An 18,815-nucleotide genomic window follows, 5' to 3' on the forward strand; every position below is an offset into this window, starting at 1 on the left:
ATCTCTGACAATATTTTGATGGACAGAAACGGCCCCGGGCCACTCCGCATCTGGAGAATGCCATTTCCCCTCTGTTCCAGCACGATCGTGCACTGCAGTAGTGACCACGTACTGGCCAGCCCTCGTCCCATGTCCCTGTGTCAGCCATCTCCTCTGGGTGAGAATGAGTTCCCGGATGCCAGCTTCTATAAATCATGTGCATGTTTATTTATGTGCTGTTTTTAATAATGTTCACTTCATTTAAATGCTAGTGCAGACAAGGGTAGACCGTTGTAATGCTGCTTGTCTGTCTGCACTCTGGCTTGACTGTCTGTAGCATTTCTTCAATGCCAAAGCAGGCATTGACTAAGCATTGTCTGTTTATTTGCTCGCCTCGGGGTGTTTCAGCACAAGCTGCTATATAGATTGTAAATGCCTTCCCTACTGTTCCTGTTGCTGTCTCCCACCACCAACCGTGGCAGTATGTCATCTTTAGACAATGCACTGCACAGGGTGACGGCAAAGTGCTAGCTTTTGATTAGGTTGATGTCTCAGAGTAACATACTTGATGCTATGTATAAAGGGAGAATATAAAAAGGGCCCGTGTAGCAAGATGTCCTTCATCACATCACTTTGTCTGACTGGGCCGATGTTTTACGTGGTGTTTGAGATAACAGAGGAGAGGGAGAAAGAAGCAGAGAGGGTGGGAAGGAGAGACATGCAGCAGAAACGAGTGGAAACCTAATAGTGAGGGACAGTTCCGTGATGTCGCCCTACAAAAAGAGACAGCCCTCCATCTCACTTATCTCCTGTTTGCTCAATTTCCTCTGTGTACGACAGTGCACCTGAGGTCTAGTTGTAGCCTCCCGGAGCTCCTCGGCAGCAGCCCCTGCGAGATAATAGCCAATCCAGCTCTCCCCGATCCCAAATCAGACGAGGCCAAAAGACCTTGTGCTTTGTTTAAGATTTCCAATGAGCAAGGCAATGTCCCTGTGGCAGCAAGCTATTATAAAAGCAGGCAGACTCATATCAGACTTCTTTTTACACAACTAATGGCAAAACGGGAAAAAAAACCCTTTTTGGTCTCCGAGGTTGTGTCAACCAAGCAGGGCTATTTTGGCTATTGTGTGCTACAGGATTACTCAATGGAGCATTTCTTTTTCCTCTTTTAAAGTATTCCGCTGTGATAACTTTGAAGTCAATAATCCACATACTCATCTCAAATGATGGTATTACTTATAGTATGATTGGCTGTTAATGGTGTGAGTGTTTTTGTGAGTGATACACAACCTAGCAAAGCACTGTGTAGACAAAGTTGCAGAGCTGCCACTAATGCCTTGATGTCTTCTACGATTATCCTCCCACTCGACACCTTGTCTTCTTTGTGTTTGTTGAAGGAGTCAGATTCAATTATCAGACAGCTCTCGCGGCTGTGCCAATCAGTCTCCCGTCTCCCAGATACCTAATTCCACTTTCAACTTGGACGTCATATCTGTTATTATTAAAGCACAACAGCTGCCTCGTATGAAAGGTAGTCACGCTTCTCAGAGCAGGGCGTTCCAATTCATATGACTGCTTATGACCTGTGTGTTTGAAAAGGCTAAAAACCTGGCAAGTAATAGGATTTTTCTTTTTTCGTGCAAATCGTATTCAGCAAAGTTGTAAACAACAGAAGAGATTGGCGAGGATGGTTTTCTTTCCATGTGTGGTCAGCGACCCCTTTTGCATGCCTTTTCATTAACAGGTAGAAAGAGATGATAACGCCGAGTGGCGTTTTGTGTATGCAGATCAATACTTTACAGTGTCGAGTAGTTCGTGGATGACACAGCAGTAGAGATTGACCAAGAAGAAAAAAACAACTAGACTGATATAACACACTGTAGCATCCCAAGGGAACGTTCCTTCTGGTCAAACAGGGAAAGAACCGCAGGTGAATCGTTAGGAAATCCTAGCTCTTAAAAACCCAAGCGCAAATCAATGGGCCCGTAAGGAGCACCCAGCTAGCCTTCGACTTCCCGATTGCCGCACTATCAACATTTCATGTTGATGTGACGGGATCAGCTGCACGCAGGGAAAACCACTTGGGCACTATCCATCATGTTGAACACACAGGAGCTGCTAAAGCCCCTCAGAGATGAAAGCAAAGATATTACCTATTTGCAGTCAGACGCATGCACTTATGTAAACTGCACACTGGGACCCGAGCACTTTTAGAGTCATGCTTGCTCACTCATATTATGAACAGAGCTATCAGAGCTGCAAATCCATTTGATATGAGAAATCCGAACAGAACAACAGGATAATCAGCAACACCCGGATATGCAGCTCCTCTTTCAGTGCTTCCATATTTTCTTCCCCTGATCTGTGGTTGTCTACAATGAGCCTCACTCTAAAGGAATCCAATCTTAATATGTAGCATTCTAGTGAGAGCTTTTAATGTCTCCTGTTTCTGCACTCAAAAAGACCCAATCATTGCTAATATACTTAACCCAGCACCTCCGGAAAAAGGTGAGAGATTACAGCAGACAGACTTTTATTGCTCCAGTAAAATAAATAAATAAATAAATACAGCTGATCCTTTTTTAAACTGACGGTCTCAAATGATCGATTTTAAAAGGAGACAACCAGCAGGACAGTCAGACACCGCAACGTGTGAGTGGCGAGAACTTTCACAGGATACATGAGTGAAATAAGAACCACAGTCGGATAATGAAGGAGAGATATCAAGAAGAGGTAACACAGCTTGAGGCTACAAGTCATGCAGCATACTCTCTTCTCCAGGTTTGGACACACAAAGTCCTCCTCATATAAAGCTTTAACAAATGCGGCTAACTAATGAAAGCATATTGGATGAATCAACATTTAAGTTTTTACGGTTCGGTGGATGTGTTTCTCTTAAAAGTAGTCCTCAGTTTCAGATTTGTCCCTGGAGAGTGGCCATTAAGAAGGAAGCAAAAGGAGATGGCAAGTTGGAGACAATCAAATCAGGGTTCATAAAGAAACAGATGGTGTTAGGCCGCCTGTTTACACAACTAGTCTTAACTGCTGCCACATTAAACACACCCACAGTGGTATACTCACTATTACTCGCATTACCATGACTCAGACGAGAGAATGGGGCAATGTCAAGAGAAAGTCAAGAATGCTTGTTAGCTTTAATGGAATGTCTGGCGCCGTTGTAAAATGCAGCAACGTATCATTTAAGATTTTTTCCCTGCCGTGCGACTAAGTTGGAGACATCCGTGCATTACAACAGACAGGAGGCGTAAGCTTTCTTGTAGAAGAAAGCCACTTAACACTGATGTGCGCATGCTGAGACATTTGCTGGTTCATTTACTTGCAAGTGGACGTGCTGCGCTCTCTGTCTCGTGTGATGCTGCCTGTGCCAGTCTGAATGTGGGCGCGCCTGTGCAAGGATGCATATTCATGGTAAATGTTGCACATTTTTGCATACTAACGCATGCATCCGTAGAAACGGCAAGATTTCTCTGCAGCAAACCCTTCTCCTAACTTCCAAAAATCTTGTTCTCATTCAGTCCGTGATCCTCCGTCTGTCTACTCCTCCCAGCTCATTAAATGTGCCGGTCTCTTTTTTTTTTTGTTATCTAAGAGATGAGCAAACACAAATAATGACTCATCCACATGTAATTATACTAGATTATTGTCACATTAGAGTCATCACATTTGAACCCCTGCCTACTTGTTATCATATGTAATTTATACAAACCACTACAACTGTCCGCCTGCTTTTACTTTAAAAGGCATGCGCTTTGACGCAGTGTTACGTTCAATTAGTCATAATTGCAGATGACTTTACCCTCTTATTGCGATACATATCTGTTAAGACATCCAGCCACTGCGCCTGAATGTCAGAATTTATTAGTCAGTCTAGTAGTCACGCTGACAATCCTCCCACTCAAAAATGCACAAATAACTCTTGATTATCCAGAGAGGATACTATGAATTTTCTGATTCCATTATGCTAAGATTGGTCCTGTTGGTGACAAGAAAACTCCAGAGTAATTTGGTTCCTGATTGACTGGGACAAATTATAGGAGTAAAATGTTATTGGGTATCAGGTTAAAAGAGAAAGTAGCTAAAGACGACAGAGGCAAGGGAAAAGAGAGGGTTCAGACTCAGGAGGAAGTGGTTTATACACTTTAGAACAAGTGATGCTGATCAAATGTGTCCTTGCCTGTGTCACTGTCGGCCTGCGGGAGCGACCTGCTTCACCCATGAATATTCCAAGTGTCCAGCATTAAGATTATAAATTGTCAACATCTGCACATTATGCTGTATGCTAGGCTAAGATTCCATTATGCCAACGTTTTCTTCACACACAGACACACACAAAGAAAAAACCCTGGGTGAAAAACATCCAGACGTTCTGTGTACTCACAATCAGTTGACGATAATACTTTGGAAAACAAAAGTGTTACTAATCTCTTCTATGTTTTTGAAAGGACATACGTGCCTCAGAGGGCAAACTGCAGCTTTTGTGATAGTTAAAATCAAAATCTATTAGACAGCCGGGCCTTGGAAGTGTAATTAGGCATCTACCTGGCAAAATTCCCTCTGATGCCAAACTTTTCAAAGCCCACCCTGCTTTAAAGCAAAGGACCCCTGAAGAAAGGAATCAATTAATTCATTATTTTTATTTACTGACTATACACCGGGATAAACAAAATCTTTTTTTAAGCACCTGATGCAACCTCTAAGCTCGTCTCCTTGGAGAGTAAACAACGGCTGGTTTTAGCCATTCAAGTTTAAGCACTTCCTACCCATTGTGTTTGCTGTTTACTGCATACTTCCAAGGAACTGTGTGTTCATCTTGCAATTATGTGACTTATTCTTATTAGGAAGAGAGGAAATTGGATGAATGTAGATGGAAAGCATTAAAAAAAATTAAATACAAATGGGAAGACGATTAAATTTATAGCACCACTGTGACAAATGGCAGCTTTGACTCTGAATCACCTTTGGGTAAGGGCCCAGTGGATGATGTTAATGTTGAAGGACATGACAGCCCATTGGCTATTGGGAGCTAAACAGGGATCGCCTTTCACTCATACCATGTGAATGAAAGGGGAACCGACTGAATTAAAATACTCCTTTGATTTTATTTCTATTTCGGAAAGAAAACATTTTCATTCAACACATGAATATTTCAGCACATCATAAAATAGCAGTTAAAGTAAAACTTTTTAAAAAGTTTACTGTCTACTGTCTTTTTAAATGTATCCTTGCATGGATACTGAATTTACTGGTCAGTGTGCAAAGGTGGTGATTTAACATGATTATTATGAAATCAACGTCATGAATGTGGTTTTAGACCTTTAGAAATACTAGATTGGAGTAGGCAACTCCAGGCTTCAAGTGCCGGTGTCCTGCAGCTTTTAAATATCACCCTGGGTTAACACACCTGAATCACATGATTAGTTCACTATCAGGCCTCTGGAGAACTACAAGACATGTTGAGGAGGTAATTTAGCCATTTAAATCAGCTGTGTTGGTTCGAGGACACATCTAAAACCTGCAGGACACCAGCACTTGAGGCCTGGAGTTGCCCTATACTAGTTCCTCTGGCTACTTAAAGAACAGATATTGTTTTACAGTATTGGAGCATAACACAAGAGATTATATTATTATGAGAAATAACAGCATGAAAAAATAAATTAAAATCTCCAAATTTAACAGCAGCCAAGTACTGGACCAGACTGTGTTTTGAGGTGAGGCAAACTTTGCTTTCTGACTTTGCAATAAGTAAAGTCAAGCGAAGCCTTTTAAGTCAATCAATGCTTTCTCAGCACATATTTCTAAGTCTGTTTGAAGTTTCGGCTAAATTAAGTCATATGCTGTCAGTAAATGTGTGTAAGCTAACCAGCACATGCACAGCTTTCGTTCACTGAAGATCACTCCACGCTTAGACAATATGAGGCTGTGCATATGACATGAGTAAATATTTCCACTTCACGCTGGAGTTTAGGGCTTGACTGTACTTGCTACAGACACTATCATCATACCTTCATAAATACTCTAGAGACAGCAGGATTTGACAGAACGCTATCAGCTGTCACTGTAGAGGGCGTGCAGGAAACTGACACTGAGGAGTAAATCACTCTGTATAGATCCACTGATGATACTGATGATGATTCAACATCTCAAGGAGAGGGCTGTTACTGTAAATAATGTCCACATCAACCCCCCGCTTCATAACCAAGAGCTGTTCCTTGTGGATCACACTAAATGTTATGTTGTTAAAATGCAAATAAAGCTTCCTCTAGCAGATGTGCTCTCATTCGAAAACAGTTGGAATCTTTTTTTTTTAAAAATGCCATCTGATTTCAGCAGCTATACATATTTTCAGAAGACGTCTGGATCATTAGACTTGAGGAAACAATCCACTGTTTCTCAAAGGGGTCTGACCCCCATGATTTAGCAAGCTAGAAGCAGATTGAGATCCTGTGACATACAGCAAGAATGTGGGTGTGCTAATCACTCCATATTCACTAAGGAACTGGGTTATAATTGTTGCCTTCAGATGCTAAGGACAATATGATGCTGTGCAGTTTTCAGCTTACATGCACAAGGGCTGAGGGTTACCATGGAGACAGATATCTGGACTTCCAAACCTATGGTTTTTCTGAACACCCTCAGGTATGCAGCCTAGATACTTGAAGCTCCTAGATGAACAAACCTTATACAAACTGTTGGTTCCGTCGGTGCATTTGTGATGGATTGCAGTTTGATAAGGAGTTTAGCATCTTTGGTATCAGGGGACTAAAATGAAGGTGACATCCTTCTTGCTGTGACCTATGCTGTATGTTGAAGCAGCTGACATGATTGAAGTATGTCAGCACTTTAAAGTCAGAGCAGCAGCTAATAAAAGGAGGAAAATCTGTCTCGACTTTTGGAGTTTGAGTTGGCTCAGGGGGTGTAACCCAAGTGAACCGGAATCATTGTGACCTTTTGGACCCGGCTCTGCAGAAATAAAGCTCCGCACTCAGAGCTGAGGAAAAGGAGGTCGGAGGCCAAACGGTGGCTGGGGAATGGGTCAGTGATTACAGTAAGAGGCCCAGCCACTCATCGATTCCTTGGCTCAGCCTAGAGCGGGAGAATGACCGGTGCTCTCGCAGACACTCTGAGACAAAAATGGAGCTGATGCAAGGAAACGGGAAGAAATGAGGGCCAAGGAGAGGCCAGGGACACTGAGAAGCAGAGGCACTCACTATGAAGTCTTTCCAAATGAGAGCAGGAAGGGCCGTGTCAGCGACTGTTGTGTAGAGACGCAAAGAGTGTGTAGTGAACCTGAACCAAACACCTCTAGAGAAATGCTGTGTTCTCGGTCTTAGAGTAAACTTACTATAAAAATGTACTCTATGCTATTTGCTTCGTAGAACTTTTTTGGTATGTGCAGTGGATTCTCCACAGATATAAGTTGTACCTTGAGATGGAAAGTATTTTTGGCTGCACCAAAACTTTATAGTAGAACATGGCCATGATTATCTAGCTTGCAGCCATTTCTTTCTCAGAGCAACAGACTAATGTAGTCCTGTAATCACAGTGAGTAGGGTTTATTGGAAAGCTAATTGCCTATTAAGTTTAACTTGTTGCCTTGGATTTTCTTAGCACACTTATGAGGCTGAGGACCAGAAGGCTTGAGAAAAATATGAGGCGATGTTTTCAAACTTCAGAGAGAAGCTGTCAAAGCTGTAATGGAAAATGCCAAGTTTTGCAGCGATGGTTTTACACAGTCAAAGGAACAGAAAATATTTATAAGGTTCTGCAACGCTCTGCCTCCATGAAAAGGCTGTTTTAGAACAAAAGTACAACTTAAAAAATGTTCGATAAAAACATTTTTTTCTTTTTTCAAAGCAGTGCCAAATATGCTGCAGGTTAAGAAGAATTGAATATATTTTAGGAATAATTTACTCTCAGTTTTTCTAACTCATATTGCTTTTTCTGTTTAGTCTCTGCAAAAACAAATAGTAGTAGACACATTTGTACATGCACAGAATAGACAACCTCATCAAATTGTCCATCCACTTTCCCAGCCAGACCCACTTCTTCTCTGTACTATTATTTTTCTTTCTGAGCCCTCTTCATTCCAGTCCCCATGCAGCTCTCACAGTCATTACCTACTGAGTTAATCAGAGGTGGAGGCCACAGCAGTATACTGGCAGAGTATACGCTATAATCTGTGTAAACACACACATGCAATATTTGAGCAATAACACACAGTCATGTATCCATGGCTTCAGGGGTCTCTCCGTTTGACTTACATTCATTTTCTGTCTGCGTCCCCGTAACTGCTACTTGACTAACACTTAACCTGAATCGAACCTAACTCTAAAACATGCCCATTGATTTACACAATGGGGACTTGGTGTTTCCACAAGAACAGCACGTCCCCATAACATAACTACAAAGATCTAGGTCCCCACGACATTAATAATGGACACACACACAGCACAAACACTCTCTTGCATCTCTCCAAGTGTGAGTATAAGAGTAGGTTAGGCCAGAAAAATAAATGCATTGAAGATTGCCTGAAAGATAATCGTTACCCGACGGTATTAAAGGGTCCCACATATGCCTTGCGTTTTGGGGCCTACACCTTAGTGCCGAACATCTTTTAAAACTCCCAGGCACATCCAACCTGAAAACAAAAATCAATACACCTCCACCTCCCTTTTTTCCAATTTTATACCCCAGGATATCCCTGGCATTCGATTCGGTGTCACTTAAGGACAAATAAGCAATTTTTGAAAATGTAGATTGCCATGCTTGTCAAATGATGGTGTTTAAAAACAGCAACTATGTTTCATCCCAGTGCTCACAGAAAGCAACATGAGTTTGAGCCAGAGCCACCCCCAACCGAATGCTCACGGGGATGCTAAATATAGAAACCATTTTCCATATTTCTTTTCATCAACACTAGGGCCGTTGCCCAGCATATCATTTTCTCATCATGCAAATTGGCAGAAACTTGTACCATTTGCGTTGTTCATCTATTTGGCAGAGACAGCCTGTTCACTTGATGGGACAACTTCACAAAGCTAACTGGAGGTTTCTGCTTGTTTATTTGACTTCAAAATAATGCACTGTAGTGGAAACTGGAATGTGTAAAAGTAAAAGATGAAGCTGGAGGAAGTTTGTAAGGGTGTTTTGATTTCCCGATGAATATTTATGAACTTAATGGTGCTATGGCACGTGAAGAGTTGAAGAGGATATAAGAAGTTGAGTTTAAATTAAAATAGCCATAATGCATGGTGCTGGGTATAACCGTCTTTATAATGAGTATATGAACAAAACCACAAACGATCCAACTCGAGCAGTTGATATAAAATCTGCTGGCCTTCATCGCTCATGGGTGAAGGATACTTATTTACACATTTATGAGTTAAGTAATTCATCCTTCAACTTGGAAAAAAAATTATCCAAATACTTATACTATATAGCCTTTTTCACTTTAGGGAAAGAAGACAATCTCCAGCCGAATTGCCCGAGGTAGTGTTTGCATAGTCTGGGTACTGCGGGAAATTATAAATATATAAAGTAAAAAATATAAATAAAAAAGTAGCTTAAAACAGGGCGATGGTGAAGAGAATAACAACAAGAGGAGAGTGTCTGTTTGTTACTGGCGGGATCTGGCAAAGTGAAAGAGGATAGAAAAACAGAGTGAAGCTGTAGAAAAAGAGTTCTTTGTTTCCTAATGGATCAGATCTGCTGCCACTAAATGCACCAGTGCTGTCAGTGTCATTTCTCTTTAAACCTCTAAGCAGGGAATATGTAGCCAAGAAAGCTAGATGATAGAGTCTAAGGTGGAGGAAAGCGACACAAGATTTCTGCTTTCTCATTTCTCCCTCTGATGTAATGTCTTGTAGGAGCATGTTAATTACACAAAAAAGGTGTCTTAAATGTTAAGAGATCAGGAAAAAGTATCATTGCAGTCAGTCTGGGTCAAGTAGTGTTGGGAGAGCAGGCTGGTTACTTTCTCCTCATTTTATTTTGATTATAGAGATATTTGGTGAGGCACAGGAAAGGGATTCTCACAAGTAGTGGTAATACAGAACTGGCTATACAAAGTCAATGAGGTAATGTTTGTCCTTTTTCCAGTACACAAAGTACACAATGATGCTGGAAGAATCTCATCAAAAGAGAAAGCCTTTTTTTTTGGCAGCTCACTTTATCACATAAGGTAGCTGCACATGTTTGAGTTGACAGAATTTTATTTTTTTTATTTTTTTTAATGTCGGATGCCCTTCCTAATGCAACCCCAAAGGGCTTTGTGTCTCTGACTGAAACTGAACCTTTCACTTGCCAAGCTAAGCAATAGGCTAGCTTGGGAAGCTAATGACTATATGGGTATACTCATAGTATATCTTTTAACCACTATAAGCATAAACGTTTGTAATTAAATTAAATCAAATTCTATATTGTTTATATTTCATCAAATCCTAATAACAGTTTTGCCTCAAGGTGTTTTATATTTTAAGGTAAAGACCCTACAATAATAATACAGAGAAAATCCCAACAATTAGATGACATGGTATGAGCAAGCACTTGGTGACAGCGGGAAAGAAAAACTTCCTTTTAACAGGAAGAACCTTCAGGCAGGATCAACCGTGACTTGAGAGTTTAGTCTTATATGCTGGTACGCTGTGCTAATTTATAATGTGTTATCTTTCTCATAAACTCTAAAACACATTATGAAGCTAATTTCTTTTAAACAAGTGATAGTTTTTTTTCATTATCACTTGAATGTATAACATACTGCACGATTTTTTAAACAGAGTACAGATGCCTCAAAACTCAATTTTTTATTTTAGTTTCTCTTCTTATTACATTGTTGATTTCAGTTGGGACTCACTCTTACATTGTCATTTATCATAACTTGTTGTGCAGGACCAATTTAAAACCAATGTGTCCATTTATTTAAATACTTGCTGTCTGGTGACTAAATGTGAGAAATAAAATGAATCTGACAACATTTAATAATGTCTTTGCTTTGACGATGGGCTATGCCAGCCTGGTGGAACGGATATGACTGAATAAAAATGACAAATGTGTGCCTTATTCATTTTTATCAAGCTATCATAAGTGTGGCAGATTTACTGGCCCTCTGGAGACGTAACTCAGTTAATCACAGAGTAGCACAAACTACAGAAGTTACCAAAGTAGTCAGTAGGGTGTGCAGCAGGCTTTATCTAGCTTGACTTTTATCTGTCTTGTCAAATGTTGGATCACAGTTTCAGAGTTGGATTTTTTCCTCTGCAAGTACATTTTTGACATGGGTAAGTTGCCGCAAACATCCAGACTTTCAGTGCTGAATATTCCAGCACAGAAAGAAACTTGTGTGTGTTCAAGTGGGAGAAAAAATGTCTCCAGGCATATTTTGTGAGATGAATGATAAAATGATGCCTGCTGGAAACCTACGTAGCTTCACGGAAAAGCCGAAATTATACGTAAATCCAGCCAAAATTGTGTTTTTTTCATTCTGCGGTGGGTCTTAGGTGCTTGTCTGACACTTAATCCACACTGATTTGCTTGTCTTTGAACGTTTTTTTTTTCACTCCTTATCCTCCTTTCATACCGCTAGGAGTATTTTTGGTCTTTCTATTTTATTTAGCTTTTGGGTTTTTTTGCTCTTCCTCCACCTCTTCACTCTTAATTACTTGTGATCACTCGTCTAATTTCTGAAAAAAACATCCATTCACAGCGCCACAGCTTGACAAAGACAACAGCAAAGATGATGCTCTTATTGCAGGGATGGAGGGGAGAGGGAGGAGCCGGAGTGCATGTGCGCACTTGGTATGTCAAGTCAAATTGTTTTTACATTTCATCTTGTTGGCTCCTTATCTATTCAACTGTTTATCTGCATCTCTGCTGGGGTATGTGTGAGCTCCTGGCTTGCGTCTCTGTGTGTGTTTGCGTGCAGCAACTGCCAAAGTCAGGAGGCAGGCAGCTTGCTGTGTCAAGGGCTGTGGGGGAATGTTCAAACCTCAGTCAGCGGGGATTGTGTGTGAAATACAGATGTTAGAAATGGCTCCACTGTTTGCCTATTGTTATCACTGCTCTTTGGCTCAGAAAAGAAGAGTCTTGGGTTTTGACTTGACAAGGGAGAAACAGAATGATAAATTGTTCCACCAGCTTTCATCTAACCCCCCCCTCTTCTCCTCACTTCCTCTATACTGATGCCCCACCCTGCTGTAGATGGCATGAAAAAAACAACATATTACAAAGTAATACACAGACAGCTACACAGTGAGCAGAAGCGATAGCAGTCCCCACCCTCTTGTCTCACCAGCTGCCACACTAGAAAGCATGGCATGAATTAATAAGGCAAAAAGAGGGTTCCAATCATTTGGTTTTTTTTTTTTGTTTCTTTAAGTATGCGATTCCAAGTGGCTGAATTAAAGATAGAAGGAAGACTGACAGAAACAAAGAAACGCAAAGTTTGTTCATGCACATAGAAATCAGCATCACGATTATGTAGAGTGGAGCACTGTGTAAAATAATCATGCATTCTGAGATTTATGCTCCTCATGATAATGATTTTCACAACACTCATTTTCCACTGCTGAAATGAATATATATATATATATATATATATATATATATATATATACACAGTATATATATATATATATATACTAATTAGCCTAAAGAACAAAGAAGTCAGTTCTCTGATCTCTCCTGCTGAATGCTGACGATGGGCAGTTTGGCTACAGCAGCAATTAAGTCAAGCTTTTAAGCTGCTCGACAAAATAACTTGTTCCTCTGTGAAATGAGGTCTGTTTAAAAAAACAAACAAAAAAAATAATCAAGCAACACACATTAAGGTTTCCGACACATCTTTAGCAGCTACTTTGCTGTTTGAACTGTTTGTGTGGCTTCTGCGCCGGCTGACACTGCATAAAAGAGAAGATAACAAAACAAAAATATTTGGCAATATAAATAGCAGTGAACAGAGAGCCTCTTGGCTAATTAAAGACTTGGCACATAACGAGAACAAAGTTAGGTGTTAGTCTGAAGGTGGAGATGTCTACACACTAATTAATCTGTAGAGACTGTTGACATGGCTGTGGCCAGCTGTACTAATGAATCTATGTATTTTCAGAAATGGCATATTTTATCATGTGGAAGGTGCTTTTATGGCATTCCCTGCTTTTGGAACAAGCAGGAATTAATTAACTTTCTGTGAAAATTAGAGCCATTCCGGAGACTTTCAACCTCCCATACCCACCGACGACGCACAGTACGATCTTACCCAACGACTTCACCCAAACGCAACTGTCAACCAACAACTGCTCCTCAAAGGAGACGTTAAACATCTAAATTTCTCCACTCTGCGCTGCAGGAGCACTCCCACTGATGTGTAACATTAATTTCTTATGATGTCAGTCAGCTTTCATCAGTGTTAAACTTTAGCTCGCCTATGAGATGACCGTCTGGGGCAGACGTGGGAAGACTCCGGAGGGCTATGTGTGAAGATGAGTGTCCCCTCTCGTGGGTGGCGTCGCTCCACCCCGCTCTGAACTGCCACTGGAAAAAAACAAAAAGGTGAAACTTATACATTTTAATATCTTCTGCCTGGATGCTTTCCTCTGACTACATGGTCATGTTTCCCAGAATGCCTTCACTGCCTTTCCAATTATTTCGAAGAACAGAACAGGAGATGGGAACAAAAGTGTGTAATGGAAACTCACAAAGCCTGGATGTGTTGGGGAAAAGGTTGAGTGGGTGTGTGTCTGGACTGCGTAGTTATCTGCTTCCTTCGCTGGTCTATAGGTACAGTATATAGGTATGTTATATAAAATAGTGATGTAATTCCTTTATAATAATGCTCATGTAAAATGGTTTTACATATACACTACATATGGTTAGTATGTGTAAAGTTGTAAAGCTTGGTCTCAATAAAATGAAGTTTTGTTCTAAAACTTCTAAACAAAATCAAAATTCAATGAGCACCATCCAGCTTTTTCACACTCTGTGATGCGCACAGTAAAAAACAAAAAAAACCTTGAAGCCGAAATATTCAGCAGACATAAACTGTGAGCAATAATGTGCAGTTATAGCACTCTCTTCTAGGTTCAATCATAATAGGTTTTATTTGTCTGCACATTTAGGAGTTAGGGAAACACTGACATAGAATTTGACCTCGATCTCGAGTTAGCTGATAGTTCCCGCAGGAATGGAGGGAGGGGGGAAAAAAACATTAGTCGATAGCGAAGTGGTAGATAGAACTTAAGATGTTGTCTGCAGGGCTTCCTCTCCTCACAGCGTTCAGTCTTTGAGGCCAGAGCAGCATTTCCATCCATCATGCATCACCTTTCCATGATAGCATGGCTTCCACAGCCAACTACTTTTACATTATGTATTGTGAGCCAAGTGGTCTATGCAGGCTTATTGCCACTGAAGGAACTGCCAGCACCTCTCATACTAAAAGGATCTTCTTTTTTTTTTTTTTTACTTGTCTGACTTGTTTGCCTTTTTGCATTCCCGTGAAGAGGAAGAGGCTTTTAATCTGCCTAACACATGCTGGTGCTACATAGTGAAAGGCTCTTCACTTTTTTTCAGTTTATCATTGGTTTAACTAATCCAATTTTCCATGGCTAGACAGGAGCAGAAACATGTCTCTGCCTTATCTTACAGTACTCTGAACTTCAGTGATTTCAACTTCTGGGTCGTGTGGGAGAGAGTACTTTCATGTGCTCCAGTGATAGTATTCATTTATTAGGAGCTTTGAATAATCCTTGAAATCATTCCTAAATGTTCTGCCCTCCTATTTAATAACAAGAAAACTGTAGGAGTAACTTCATAAAAAGTCAAACAGTTAAAGAGTTATTCAATTTTTTCAAATTACTGATTCTTTCATACCCTTGTTTACGCAGCCCCAGAGTTATCAATAAGCCATACAACATGGGGGGAAAATCTATTAGTTTGTTTCAGGCTATTGTTTCGAAAGTCTTTGTCAAACACAGAACACACAGTTTCAGTCCTTGACTCAGTAAAATATGGCTCACCTCATAGGGTATAAATATTCAGTCAACGCGCACTCCCATTGGGGATCTATGTGGACTATCAATATGATGGATTAGTCTTTGCCTACTGGAGAAAAAAATAATTACTCAAAGCGATAATTACTCCAGCCCCATGCTGAATTGCACTCAGTTGGTTGATAAGATTTAATTTTCAAGATGCTGAAGTGAATAACGTACAAGTTGAAGGACACGTAAAGAGCTTCACAGGTCGTTTTTGTTTTCTGCATGTGTCACTATGAAAAAAGAGCATGTGACAGATGAATGAAGGTTATAAGGTTGAGGTTAGAGGTCAGCATTTACCTGAATATACCTTAAACATCTGGTTTTGGGTGCCTACAAGGAAATGCAAAGTGGAAAAATACTTGCACGAAACACTACTAGTTTCCCAATTGCCCTGCAGAAGCCCATGTTTCCCGTGACAGCCCAGGGTCAAATGTTACAAGCACAAATCATCCATCCTGTAATTCAGCAGAGCTGATTATTGTGCAGCAGCCCTTAATTCAGACAAAGTTGTCAGCAGGCAGCTATGGCCGTTGGATAAATGAGTAAAAATGTAAGAGCGTTCCCTGGTCGAGCTATGGGTCTTGCATATAAATGGTCCCCTCACCTGTGTTTTATTTCAGTTCACCAACACAGTGAGTTGTGTTCAGGCTAATGCATTTGTTAAAGGAATGAAATCAAGTATTTCCCCTGTTTAATGAGCTTTTTAATGGAAGAGAAAGCAATTTGATTATGACTCTCTCCATCTCTCCCAGTGCTTTGGACCTCTGGGTGTTCACGTATGCACGCATGTCAAGTTCTTTGTATGATGCAGATAAGCCCGTAGCTACAGTGGAGAAACTAGCAGTACTCAAGTAATTAATTTATCATTGAGTGACAGTTAAGCTGTGGGGCAGAAGCCTGGCCATTGTGGATAAACAGATAGGAGTTGATTTATGTTCAAGTCCAGGGCATGTGTGCTTATCTCTGCGTGTTTCTCTGTCTGCTTGCTTTATTTTAGCTGACATGCATGTGTGTGTGTGTGTGTGTGTTTATACATAATGCAGCCACTACGGCTGCTGCCTGTAGCTATGCTTTTATTTATATACTTAGGGTCTTTGGAGTCTTCCTAAAGTTGTCTCATAGTGAGGAGATCCATCAAGCCGGTGCAGGAAAAACACAACAGAGAAGCAGAGGTCAATTGAGAGCGTGGAGCACATCACAGGAAACAATGGTTGCTGAATTATTGAGGCCTTCCTGTCCCATCAGCCATTTGTCCCAGGGCTAATGGGTTTCTTCTCTAAAAGGTAGTGAGCGAGAAGGAAAGGAATTTACTTTCCCTTTATATACATATAAATGTGCTTTCATGCTTAAATTTGAGGTAGGCAACATGTTTTTGGTGTCACCGTACAAAAACAAATGTATAACACAAGTACAACACAAGAATAATTAAAGGCATTTGAGAGGGAACTATAATCCCACAACTCACCCTGGTTGTGTTTTCGAGCTTCAGATAATATAGCACATGATAGCAGGCATCTGTTAAAAATTAAATGCAGGAAGTAAGTTGTGAGTGTACAGTGGGGCCAGCAGAAGACACCTGACGTTAAAGCACTGAAATGCTGTGTGAAATCAAATTGTTGTCTTATATTTACTAGCATATGAAGCATATCTCACGGCTGTTGAGAACTACAGATGGAGGACTACCTTGTGGTTTTTTAAATAAACCGAGCCTCCAAACTATGCTAATTAAAAAACAAACACATTTTGCATTATCACTATGTGTAACTTAATAGACATATCTTATATATTCAGGGTCACATTGTCTGAGCTGGTCTAACATAAGTTAGAAATCTATTGTTCAGTGGATTCGGGGTACGAAGAAGTACGACTGCATGTACTGAAATTGAAGTATTGAAGGACCAGCTGTCTGACTTGGGTTGTCTATGGCTGTAGAGGAATTTGTCTGCTGGCTCCTTCGATTAATCCACACTTCCCTGGGCTGCACAGATTTAACTCTCATCACACTGCAATTAATCAATATGAATTGAGCACACACAGATGTCCACATCTGCACACACTCATCAGAATTGCGTGAGACACACACACACACACACACACACATCAAAGAGAAACAGTTGGTAGCAACACTCATGTGGAGAAACACACACATACACACAAACTTAACACTTTTCCAGAGCATGCGTGATCCACTGTGGTTTTTATTGGGTGGGCTGCCATCCAGCCATGAGTTCAGGAATTTGGTCTGTCAGCTAGCAGTCAGGACACGGCAGGTGTCTCCTCAGCACAAAAGCGTCAGTCAAGGGCCAATAAACAAGCACAGCAGGAGAACCCAGGGCCAAATCAATAGTGAGACCATGTATTTGCCCTGCTCTGGCTGCAAGATCTTCTTAAACACATACAAACTTGCCTGATCTTTGCTCATGGCAGTACACTCACACGCACCTCCGCTTCAGCGGCGTTGAAGTGACACGCCGTGGGCTGCAAATGTCTTCTCGAAAAGCCATTACGTCAGTCGGAACACTTGCCTAAAACTACAGCTGTTGTCTCCCGGTATCTGCTTAGGCGTGATTGCTGTCAGGTCATTCAAATCAACACGTAGAAAAAGCAGCGCTTTTTACCGCACTTCTCCGCACCAAAGTGTTAACCATTTATTTATTCGTTCAGCCGGTAGCATTTCTAAATTGAAAGTCAGTGTTTACCTCTTGTGGAAGGAAAGCCATCGTGCAAAATCTGCTACCTGTCTGTGATTCAGAATGAGTGACATGTATGCAAAAGTAGCTGGGTGAAGTGTGACTGGGCTTTGAGTGGCTCTCAGTGAAGGCACATGGACTCAGCATATGTGGTTACTAAGCTGATGTTAGTGCTAAAAACTTAGCTCTCTGCATGTTACCCGTGTTCTAATGTAGTATCGAGTGCGTTTTCACCTATGGGCCAATGAACCTAGAAGCTCTGAGGACAATGTATCAAATCGATCATACTAACAATAGGTTTAAATAAGGCATAGAGCTTGTTTTATAACCTCTCTCACATTGGCCCAGCAATTAGCGGGCCAACTAAGGTTTTACAGCAGAGCATAGCTGGAAGCGTAAAATAAGAATCAGTGAAATATGGGCAGCCAGCTCGTAGGGCTAATGATTGATTTTTACTCTGTGGTTTATTTCCACACAGCCTCAAAGAATGATTTGCAGCATTCCATTAGCATAACCTGAATTCATCAAACTTTACTTAATAATCAGGATATAACAGCGTATTGCAGTTTCTCTCTTCACAGGGCTGTTGTTGCACACTGGAAAAATAATTTTACAACAATCATTAAGCTTGTCTCTCTGCAACAGCTTTCAAATTTGCACACATTAGTTTAGAGAAAATACTTCCCGTGGCTGTTACTTTAGTCTTGCTTAAGAGGTTAATACACTTGAGTTATTGGCACTGGATGCACGCACACGTACTCCCTTCCCTTGAACTTCAAACACACACGATGTCCACGGCAATCAGTATAGATCGCTCCCCTACATATTCCTGTGAAAGTTGGCACAGAGCCTTAATGATTCTGATTGGTGTTTTTGCAACAGCTTGAGCAGTCACTAGTCAGTCTTAGCCTAAAGCACAGTTATGTCAGACTAGCAGTCGCACATACAGAATCCATGAATAATATATTTCTGTATGTTCTTAGATCATAAACATGTTTGTAATACACTGCCGCAGCAGTCAGTGCTCCCTTATGTCATGGTAGCTTTGACTGAGTTTTGTATATCTTTAATACCATTGTACTGAAAAAGGCTCTGT

General features: G+C 40.8%; 1 protein-coding gene across 4 annotated transcripts in view; it reads left to right on the plus strand.

Annotated features, from left to right (window-relative positions):
- tafa1b (TAFA chemokine like family member 1b) overlaps positions 1-18,815 on the plus strand; it is a 122,821-nt gene that overhangs the window by 30,295 nt on the left and 73,711 nt on the right. The gene's annotated exons all lie outside the window — the stretch shown is intronic.

Source organism: Astatotilapia calliptera, chromosome 5 (genome assembly GCF_964374335.1).
Source record: "Astatotilapia calliptera chromosome 5, fAstCal68.1, whole genome shotgun sequence".
Taxonomy (NCBI): domain Eukaryota; kingdom Metazoa; phylum Chordata; class Actinopteri; order Cichliformes; family Cichlidae; genus Astatotilapia; species Astatotilapia calliptera.